The 11,065-nt window shown below is 38.3% G+C and overlaps 1 pseudogene; it reads right to left on the bottom strand.

The window, feature by feature from the left end:
• Positions 1-383: 383 nt before the first annotated feature.
• Positions 384-5,528, bottom strand: LOC126067952 (olfactory receptor 14C36-like; annotated as a pseudogene).
• Positions 5,529-11,065: the final 5,537 nt, after the last annotated feature.

Below are 11,065 nucleotides of genomic sequence, written 5' to 3'. Positions count from 1 at the left end.
AAAAATGAGGAGACCTTAGAAACATGTCAGACTCTATCAAGAGAAATCCCCTATGAGTGAATGGAGTACCAGAACAGGGAGGGATTACAGAAAATACAGAGAAAATTGTTGAAGACTTGGTGGCAAAAAATTCCCTGACATTTTGTTAAAGATGAGAAGATATCTATACAATATGCTCATCGAATCCCATACAAGGTAGATCCCAAAAGAAAGTCACCAAGACACATTATAATTAAACTTGCCAAAACCAAAAATAAAGAAAAAAATTTAAGAGTGGCCAGGGATGAATGAAAAGTCACCTACAAAGGAGAGTCAATAAGCATAAGCTCAGAGGAGGCGAGGCCAAGATGGCAGAATAGACAGATGCTTTCGGCAAGCCGTCTTCAACAAAGACCTGAAAAAACAAATGAAACAAGAATATTTATGACAAGATAGGAGCCCTGAACATCAAAGGCAAAGTTAGAAAATGAACTGAGTGGCAGGGAGAGGAAGAGATGGTTCAGAAGAAGAGAGAAGATACCGGACCAGAATTGCCGGGAGCCCTCAGGCTCCATTCTCGAGAGCAGTGGCAGTGGGCTGATACTAGATTTCAGCTGCAGTATCCTCAGGGAGAAGCAGCGAGCCACACAGCCTACTCACACCTCTGGAACCAGAGAAGAAGAGCACTCTTGGCAAAACGAAGTACTTGCATATATTTTACCAAGCCCCCTTCCCCCTAGCTGGCTTTAGTGGCTGTCGATTCCCCTGTCAAGCACCTAGAGCCATTCTCCTGGACTTGGATAAGGAATAAATTTGCAACTGCGAGAAAAGATAATTTGCCAGCTCGACTAACCAGGGAAGCTAAGGACAGAAGCGGTTCCTTTCACCCCTGCATGGACCTGTGTGGGCCTATTTCAGGAGAATAGGCCCTTGCTGGAAGACTACAACAGTTTCAGCTGTGTGGTGAGAGGCGGGTGCTTGATGTTTGACAATGCTTTACCTATAAAACAAGGTCTTCACCTACCCATATCAGGAGCCTAAGGACAGGTGGCTCCACTCAGGTCATATAGCAACCCGCAACAGGGGTCAAAGGCTAACTGGTACCTCCCAGGTACCTCCTTACAAACAAAAACATTGGGAGCCCATATCCATCTGCAGAGCCCACCCACCTGTATGCTCTAGGGAAGAGGAACACACTTTCCTCAGAGACACATGGGGGACAATTCTCAGAACAACAGAATGAAACACTGCCTGGTCCTGAGCCATCCTTACAATCGTTGTTATGCTTGAGTTTATTGTTGCACCCACTGTGTCAATCCACCTTGTTGAGGGTCTTCCTCTTTTCCACTGACCCTGTACTCTACCAAGCACGATGTCCTTCTCCAGGGAATGATCCCTCTGGCAACATGTCCAAAGTATGTAAGACACAGTCTCGCCATCCTTGCTTCTAAGGAGCATTCTGGTTGTACTTCTTCTAAGACAGCTTTCTTCTTTCTTTTGGCAGTCCATGGTATATTCAATATTCTTTGCCAACACCACAATTCAAAGGCATCAATTCTTCTTCAGTCTTCCTTATTCATTGTCCAGCTTTCACATCCATACGACGCAATTGAAAATACACGGTGAGGAACACCTTATTCTTCAAGGTGACATCTTTGCTTTTCAACACTTTCCAGAGGTCCTTTGCAGCAGATTTACCCAATGCAATGTGCGTTTTGATTTCTTGACTGCTGCTTTCATGGCTGTTGATTGTGGATCCAAGTAAAATGAAATCCTTGACAGGTTCTATCTTTTCTCCGTTTATCATGATGTACCACACTGGTCCAGTTGTGAGGATTTCTGTTTTCTTTATGTTGAGGTGCAATCTAAACTGAAGGCTGTGGTCTTTGATCTTCATTAGTAAGTGATTCAAGTCTTCTTCACTTTCAGCAAGCAGGTGGCTCTCGTGGGCTTGCTCTGATTTTCTTCAGTTTCAGCTTGAACTTGCATATGAGCAATTGATAGCCTGTTCCACAGCCGGCCCCTGGCCTTGTCCTGACTGATGATATTGAATTTTTCCATCGTCTGTTTCCACAGATGTAGTCAATTTGATTTCTGTGTGTTCCATCTGTTGAGGCCCATGTGTATAAAAAACCCAAAAATCCAGTGCCGTCGAGTCAATTCCAACTCATAGCGACCCTATAACGACCCTATAGGACAGAGTAGAACTGCCCCAGAGTTTCCAAGGAGCGCCTGGCAGATTCAAACTGCCGGCCTTTTGGTAAGCAGACATAGCACTTAACCAGTACACCACCAGGGTTTCCGCCCATGCGTATAGTCACCATTTATGTTGGTGAAAGAAGGTATTTGCGATGAAGAAGTTGATGGTCTTGCAAAATTCCATTTCTAGATCTCCGGCATTGTTTCGATCACCAAGGCCATGTTTTGCAACTGCTGGTCCTTCTTCTTTGTTTCCAGCCTTCGCATTCCAATCACCAGTAATTATCAATGCATCTTGATTGCATGTTTGATCAATTTCAGAATGCAGGAGCTGATTAAAAATCTTCTATTTCTTCATCTTTGGCTCTAGTGGTTGGTGGGTAAGTTTGAATAATAGTTGTATTAACTGGTATTCCTTGTGCCAGTGCCGTCAAGTCGATTCCGACTCATACCAACCCTGTAGGACAGAGTAGAACTGCCCCATAGAGTTTGCAAGGAGTGCCTGGCAGATTCGAACTGCTTCCTTGTAGGCATATGGATATTATCCTATCATTGACAGCATTGTACTTCAGGATAGATCTTGACCCATTCTTTTTGATAATGAACGCAGCATCATTGCTCTTCAAGTTGTCGTTCCCAGCATAGTAGATTATATGATTGTCTCATTCAAAAAGGCCAATACCAGTCCATTTCAGCTCACTAATGCCTAGGATATTGATGTTTATGGGTTCCATTTCATTTTTGACGATTTCCAATTTTCCTAGATTCATACTTTGTACATTCTAGGTTCCAATTATTAATGGATGTTTGCAGCTGTTTCTTCTCATTTTGAGTCATGCCACATCAGCAAATGAAGGTCCCAAAAGATTTACTCCATCCACGTCATGAAGGTCGACTCTACTTTGAAAAGGCAGCTCTTCCCCAGGCATCTTTTGAGTGTCTTCCAACCTTGGGGGCTCATCTTCCAGCACTATATTACACAATGTTCTGCTGCTATTCATAAGGTTTTCACTGGCTAATGCTTTTCAGAAGTAGACTTTCAGGTCCTTCTTCCTAGTCTGTCTTAGTCTGAAAGCACAACTGAAACCTGTCCTCCGTGGGTGACCCTGCTGGTATCTGAATACTGGTGGCATAGCTTCCAGCATCACAGCAACAAGCAAGCCTCCACAGTACAACAAACTGACAGACACATGGGGGAGGGACAATGTTAGAAGCCCTAATACATGGCATAAACAGTATACAAAACATTACTAACAATGCAGAAGAAAAAAAACTAGATAACTGGGAGCTCCTAAAATCAAACACCTATGCTCATCCAAAGACTTCATCAAAAGAGTAAAAAGATTGCGTACAGACTGGGAAAAAGTTTTTAGCTATGACATTTCTGATCAGTGCCTAATCTCTAAAATCTACATGATACTGCAAAAACTCAACTACGAAAAGACAAATAACCCAATTAAAAAAATGGGCAAATGATATGAACAGATACTTCAGTAAAGAAGACATTCAGATAGCTAACAGATACATGAGGAAGTGCTCACAATCATTAGCCATTAGAAAAATGCAAATCAAAATTACAATGAGATTCCATCTCACTCCAACAAGGCTGGCATTAATCCAAAAAACACAAAATGTTAAATGTTGGAGAGGTTGTGGAGGTACTGGAACACTTATACACTGCTGTTGTGAATGTTAAATGGTACAACCACTTTCAAAATCGATTTGGTACTTCCTTAAAGCTAGAAATAGAACTACCACACAATCCAACAATCCCATTCCTTGGAATATATCCTCGAGAAATAAGAGCCTTTACACAAACAGGTATAAGCACACCTATTTTCATTGCAGCACTGTTTACAATAGCAAAAAGTTGGAAGCAGCCAAGCTGCCCATCAGTGGATGAATGGATAAATAAATTGTGGTGTATTCACACAATGGAATTCTATGCATTAATAAGGAACAGTGATGAATCTGTGAAACATTTCATAACATGGAGGAATCTGGAAGGCATTATGCTGAGTGAAATTAGTCAGTTGCAAAAGGACAGATATTGAATAAGACCATTATTATAAGAACTTGAGAAATAGTTGAAACAGAGAAGAAAATATTCTTTGATGGTTACGAGAGGGGGGAGGGTGGTAGGGTGAGAGAGGGATATTCACTAATTAGATAGTAGATAAGAACTACTTTAGGTGATGGGAAAGACAACACACAATACAAGCGAGGTCAGCACAACTGGACTAAACCAAAATCAAAGAAGTTTTCAGAATAAACTGAATGCTTCGAAGGCCAGCGTAGCAGGGGCAGAAGTTTGGGGACCATGGTTTCAGGGGACATCTGAGTCAATTGGCATAATAAAATCTATTAAGAAAACATCCTGCATCCCACCTTGGAGAGAGGCATCTGGGGTCTTAAACACTAGCAAGCGGCCGTCTAAGATTTATTAGTGGGTCTCAACCACCGGGATCAAAGGAGAATGAAGAACACCAAAGACACAAAATAATTATGAGCCAAAGATACAGAAAGAATCATACCCTGAATCGTTTCAGAGGTTACTGACGTCCTTAGGTACACACAGAAGCCAAAACTGAGGAAGACAATCAGCAGAAGAATGTGAGAGACACAGGTGGAAAATGCCTTTCCTTGGTCTCGTCTTGGAAACAAGCACAGTAGAGAAGATGTGAATATATGACACAGTATTGAAGATAGAGCAGCTAACACCATACCCTATGGCAGAAATAAGAATTACAAGCTGATTGTTGAAAGTGTCAGAGCAGGAGAGTCTCAGCGGAGAAGGAATATCACAGAAGAGTGTATAGACCACATTGGACTGACAGGAGGACAGGTGGAATGTGTTGCCAGTGTGTACACCTGAATAGACGGGACCACTGAGTAAGGAGGCCAGTGTCGTCCATATACAGAATTGATGATTCATAATGACAGTGTGGTGGAGGGGTTTGCAGATGGCCACATAGCGCTCCCAGGCCATCATGGTAAGGAACATCAACTCCACATATCCACAGTAAAGGACCAGGAAGTTCTGAGCTGCACAACCAGCCACTGAAATCGTCCATTTGTCAGTGAAAGAGTTTATACAAACATTGGAAACAGTGGCAGAAATGTGGCACATATCTAAGATGGACAGATTCCTGAGGAAGAAACACATGGGTGTGTGAATGTTCTGGTCAAGTGTGGCAGCAATGACTATGAGAAGATTCCCTAACAGGATGGCCAGGTACATCAGTAGGAATAACACGGCATGTAGGCACTTTAGCTCCCACTCATCTGGGTACTGGGTCATCAGCAAAGCCCATGAGAAGAAATTCAGTCACCATGGTAGAACTGGCCATTTTCTGGTAATGCTATTTGACCTGGAAAGCAAGAGGGATAAAACCATGAAATACATGAAATGTATGAAACATACAAATAATTAACATAATCACTTCAAATTTAAACTCATTTATTTAAATCATTTTTATTTTATACCGTCAACTTTCATGTGCAGGAAATGTCTATTTGTCTTTTGATCTGGTTTATTTATTATCACCGCTCATTAGCTAAGAGAGCAAAATACTAAGGATGAGGCTCTCAAATCCAATTGTCTGTGTCTGATGCTTAGTAGTGTTGCTCATTTTCCTCAATAATATCTACCTTATAAATTTTTTAAATGAAGATTAAATTAGTTAAGTTAAGCAAAACTTCCAAGCAGTGTTAAGTCTTATTGACAGTTAAGTTAAATTAAAAAAGTTCAATTAAATTAGTTAAGATAAGCAAAATTCCCAAACAGTGTTAATTCTTATTGACAGTTAAGTTCAATTAGGAATTGGACACCACATTCAGCCTGGATATTGAATAAATTGTACAGGTCTAGCTCAGTGCTCTTCAAAGTGTGGTGTACAGATTGGCATGAGTCCGTGGCTTGCTTCATATCACTTTTCACACGATAAGTAGAGAAATTGAGGTTAAGAGTTTCTGCACTTTTATAACACCTTTGCATCACCATGACACTCAAGGTGAGATTGGTGTGTTAAATATTAAATAATAAAATTAAATATTTTTAATTTTTCTAGAAATGTATTTTTATTTTAGTTTTTAAAAACAATCAGTCAGCAAAAGTTTGGAGGACAAATAAAACTGGTCTTCACTACACCTAGTTCAAGAGGCACCAGTGTAGATAAAGTAAACCTTGGTCAAGAAGATTTCTATGTGATCCCATGAAGAAGTAAATACTGAATATTTACTACAATACATTTTAAAGTGTTTTTCTACATTCGTGAGCAATGTAAAGTTAACATTATTCAATTGTATATAGTTGAGATACAATCTAGAGATACCTTTACATCTTTATCTTCTGAACACTATTTCCATCTTACAAATTCAGTTTCTATAATCATTATGTTACAATCTAAATTTACTCTTAATTTTGACACTGATCCCACACAAATATTTATCTTCCACAGATAATAATCCAAAAGTTTCACATGCTAAGTATAACCCCTTTATTTTTCATCTCGGCTTTCCCTAACAAATTAGGTATTTTTTTAATATCCATACTTCTAATCCCTTGTCGTTTAATTGTCTCTCTTCAATTGCCTGAACATCAAAATTGCCACCATTACTGTATCACCAGATTCAATGTTAATAATCTAAACTATAACTTGATATGATTTTTATATAGGAAAATATTCATGCCACTATAATATTAAAAGTATCCATTAATGCAAATAATTTGTTAACAAAGAATCAGTCTCAAAAAAATTAAGAAAATATTTACATTTTCAAGAAGTGTTAATTATGAGAGTTTTGGCTCAAGCTAAAGCTAACTCATTAAAGTTTTACACTCTTTTGGCAATCTCACATTTGTCTCCTTTGATTTTAGTAAAATCTTTCACAACATTGATAAGTTGTGGTTCCTACCACATCACTCATTGACCTTAGGTCATCTACTTTTAGTGTTTTCTTTCTCTTTTATAGCATTAAAATTCCTCCTCTCTAGATACATCTTATTTCTTGTCTTCCTCACTTGCTGAGCAATCCTCCATTGATTTCCTTTCTCATAGCCATAGAAAATATTCCAGAACTCTTAATAATTCTTCAGACCTTGTTTTTCCCTAAGTTCCAAACTTCGCACACAGTCTCTTTTCAGAATTATTTAGTATGTTTATTAAATGTTATTTTAAGTAGCTTTAAAATAGCTAATTTTCACATATACATATCATAATCTTTTTGAGCCTCTTTGAAAATAACAAATTTTTAATAATTTTATGTTAGTGATTTGTGTACAAACAATAGAGATTTCTCCTTATGTATTTTAAACAAACTTTTCCACACTTGCTTTTTCTCTAGGGAGAAACTCAGCTCAAATTTATAAGACTTATTTTATATATCCAAAGGAATCCTGGTTGCTCAGTAGTTAAGAGCTCGGCTGCTAACCAAAATGTCGGCAGTTTGAATTCACCAGGCACCCGTTGGAAATCCTATGGGGCAGTTCTACTCTGTCCTATAGGATTGCCATGAGTCAGAATCGACTTAACAGAAATGGGTTTGGATATATCCGAACATTAACTTGATCCTCACTCCTATCCTCAACTGGACTAAACCAAAAGCAAAGCAGTTTCCTGGATAGACTGAATGCTTCAAAGACCAGTGTAGCAGAGGCGGGAGTTTGGGGACCATGGTTTCAGGGATATCTAAGTCAATTGGCATAATAAAATCTAGAAAGAAACATTCTGCATCCCACTTTAGAGAGTGGCATCTGGGGACTTAAATGCTAGCAAGCGGCCATCTAAGATTCACCAATTGCTCTCAACCCATATGGATCAAAGGAGAATGAAGAACACCAAGGACACGAGGTAATCATGAGCCCAAGAGACAGAACGGGTCATATAAACCAGAGACTGCCTAATCCTGAGACCAGAATTAGATGGTGCCTGGCTACAACCGATGACTCCCCTGACAGAGAACACAACAGAGAACCCCTGAGGGAGCAGGAGAACAGTGGGATGCAGATCCCAAATTCTAATAAAAAGTCCAGACTTAATGCTCTGACTGAGACTAAAAGGACCCTGGTGGTCACGGCCTCCAGACCTTCTGCTAGCTCAGGACAGGAACCATTCCCAAAGTGAACTCTTCAGATGTGGATTGAACTGGATAATGGGTTGGAGAGGGATGCTGGTGAGGAGTGAGCTTCTTAGATCAGGTGGACACTTGAGACTATGTTGGCATCTCCTGCCTGGAGGGGAGATGGGAGAGTAGAGGGCGTTAGAAGCTGGCGAAATGGACACGAAAAGAGAGAGTGGAGGGAGTGGGCTGTCTCATCAGGGGGAGGGTAGTTAGGAGTAGTAGTCTCATATGATTGTTTTATTTCAGTTGGGTCTGTTGTGGTATCACCAATCTCATTTCTTTTTTGGGTTATTTGCTTCCTCTCCTGTTTTTCTTTTGTCAGTTTGGCCAATGGTTTATCAATTTTTTAAAAGAACCAGCTTTTGGTCTTATTAACTCTTTCAGTTGTTTCTCTGTTCTGTATTTTATTTTATTCTGCTCTAATTTTTATTATTTGCTTTCTTCTGCTGCCTGAAGGTTTCTTTTTTGCTCTCTTTCTATTTGTTCAAGTTGCAGGGATAATTCTTTGATCTTGGCCCTTTCTTCTTTTTGTATGTGTGCATTTATTAATTGACCTCTGAGCACTGCTTTAGCAGCATCCCAAAGGTTCTGATAGAAAGCGTGTTCATTCATATTGGATTATATGAATTTCTTTATTCCATCCTTAATATCTTCTATAACCCAGTCATTTTTAGCAGGGTATTGTCCAATTTCCATGTGTTTGATTTCTTTTCACTGCTTTTTCTGTCATTGATTTCTATTTTTATGGTCTTATAGTCAGAAAAGATGCTTGGTAATATTTTGATGTTTTGGATTCTGCTAAGGTTTGCTTTATGCCCTAATATGTGGTCTAGAGAATGTTCCATGTGCGCTGGAAAATAAAGTATACCTGACTGCTGTTGGGTGAAATGTTCCGTATATGTCTATGATGTCATGTTGCTTGATTGTGGCATTTAGATCGCCCGTGTTTTTATTCAGCTTCTTTCTATATGTTCTATCCTTCACTGGAAGTGGAGTGTTGGTCTCCTACTATTATTGTGGAGCTGTCTATCTCACTTTTCAATGCTGTTGGAGTTTGTTTTATGCATCCTGAAGCCCTGTCAGTGGGTTGATAAATATTTAATGTGGTTCTATCATCTTGTTGTATTGTCCCTTTAATAATTGTAATGTGTCCTTCCTTATCTTTTGTGGTGGATTTAACTTTAAAGTCTATTTTGCCGTAAATTAATATTGCCACTCCTGCTTTTTTTATTGTTGTTTGCTTGATATAATTTTTCCATCCTTTGAGTTTTAGTTTGTTTGTGTCTCTGAGTCTAAGGTGTGTCTCTTGTAGGCAGCATATAGACAGACGGTGTTTTTTTCAATCCATTTTGCCATTTTCTCTTTATTAGTGCATTTAGTCCATTTACATTCAGCGTAATTATGGATAGGTATGAGTTTTTTTTTTTTTATGAGTTTAGTGCTATCTTTTTTTGTGTTGTTGACTGTTTTTCCCACTTAAATTTTTGTGCTGAGTAGTTTATATATTGTTTTTTCCACTTTATTGTTGTTGTTGTTTTTATATTTGCTGAGTGTTTGTGTTTTTCTTGTATTTTATTTTGATGAGTAGGATCATTAAGTCTCTTTTGTGGTTATCTTAATATTTACCTCTATTTTTCTAAGTTTAAACTTAAATTTTATTTCTTTATATTGCTTTGTCTTCCTCTCCATATGAAAGATCTATGACTCCATTCCTTAGTACCTCTTTATTGTTTTAATATTGTTTTCTCTTACATGATGACATCACTGTTTCCTTCTTTTGAGCATTTTTTTAATCTTGATTTATTTTTGGAATTTCCCTATCTGGGTTGACATCTGGTTGCTCCGTCCCGTGTTCAAGCCTTGGGTTGATATATGATATTATTGATTTTTTTAACCAGAGAACTTCCTTTATTATGTCTTGTAGTTTTGGCTTAGTTTTTTATGAATTCCGTAAATTTCTGTTTATCTGTAAATGTTTTAATTTCACCTTCATATTTGAGAGACAGTTTCACTGGATATATGATTCCTGGCCAGGAATTTTTTTTCCTTCGATGCATTATACAAGTCATCCCATTGGATCGTTTGCTGAGTAGTCTGAGATTATTCTTATTGATTTTCCTTGATAGGTGACTTTTCATTTTTCTCTAGCCACTCTTAAAATTCCCTCTTTATCTTTGGTTTTGGCAAGTTTGATTATAATATGTCTTGGTGTGTTTCTTTAGAGATCTACCTCATATGGATTTCGATGAGCATCTTGAATAGATATCTTCTCATCTTTCAAGATATCAGGGAAGTTTTCCGCCAACAAATCTTCAACAATTTTCTCTGTATTTCCTGTAACCGTCCTTTGTCTTGTACTCTCATCACTTGTAGATTATTTCTTTTGATAGAGTCCCATATGATTCTTTGGGTTCCTTCATTTTTAAAAAATTCTTTTATCTGATTTTTTTCAACTATATTGTTGACAAGTGTTTTATCTTTAGTCTCACTAATTCTGCCTTCTACTTCCTCAATTTTCCTCCTCTGATTTTCTATTGAGTTGTCTAATTCTGTAATTTTATTGTTAATCTTCTGAATTTCTGATTGATGTCTCTTTATGGTTTCTTGCAGCCTATTAAACTTTTGATTATGTTCTTGAATAACTTTTTAATTTCTTCAACTGTGTTATCTGTGTGTTCCTTCACTTGTTCTGCATTTTGCTTGATCTCCTTCCTGATCTCGTTCCTGATGTCTCAAAGAGTTCTCTGTATTAATCTTTTGCTTT

This window comes from Elephas maximus, chromosome 2, assembly GCF_024166365.1.
Source record: "Elephas maximus indicus isolate mEleMax1 chromosome 2, mEleMax1 primary haplotype, whole genome shotgun sequence".
Classification (NCBI taxonomy): Eukaryota; Metazoa; Chordata; class Mammalia; order Proboscidea; family Elephantidae; genus Elephas; species Elephas maximus.
This window is presented reverse-complemented; position numbering and strand designations above follow the sequence as displayed.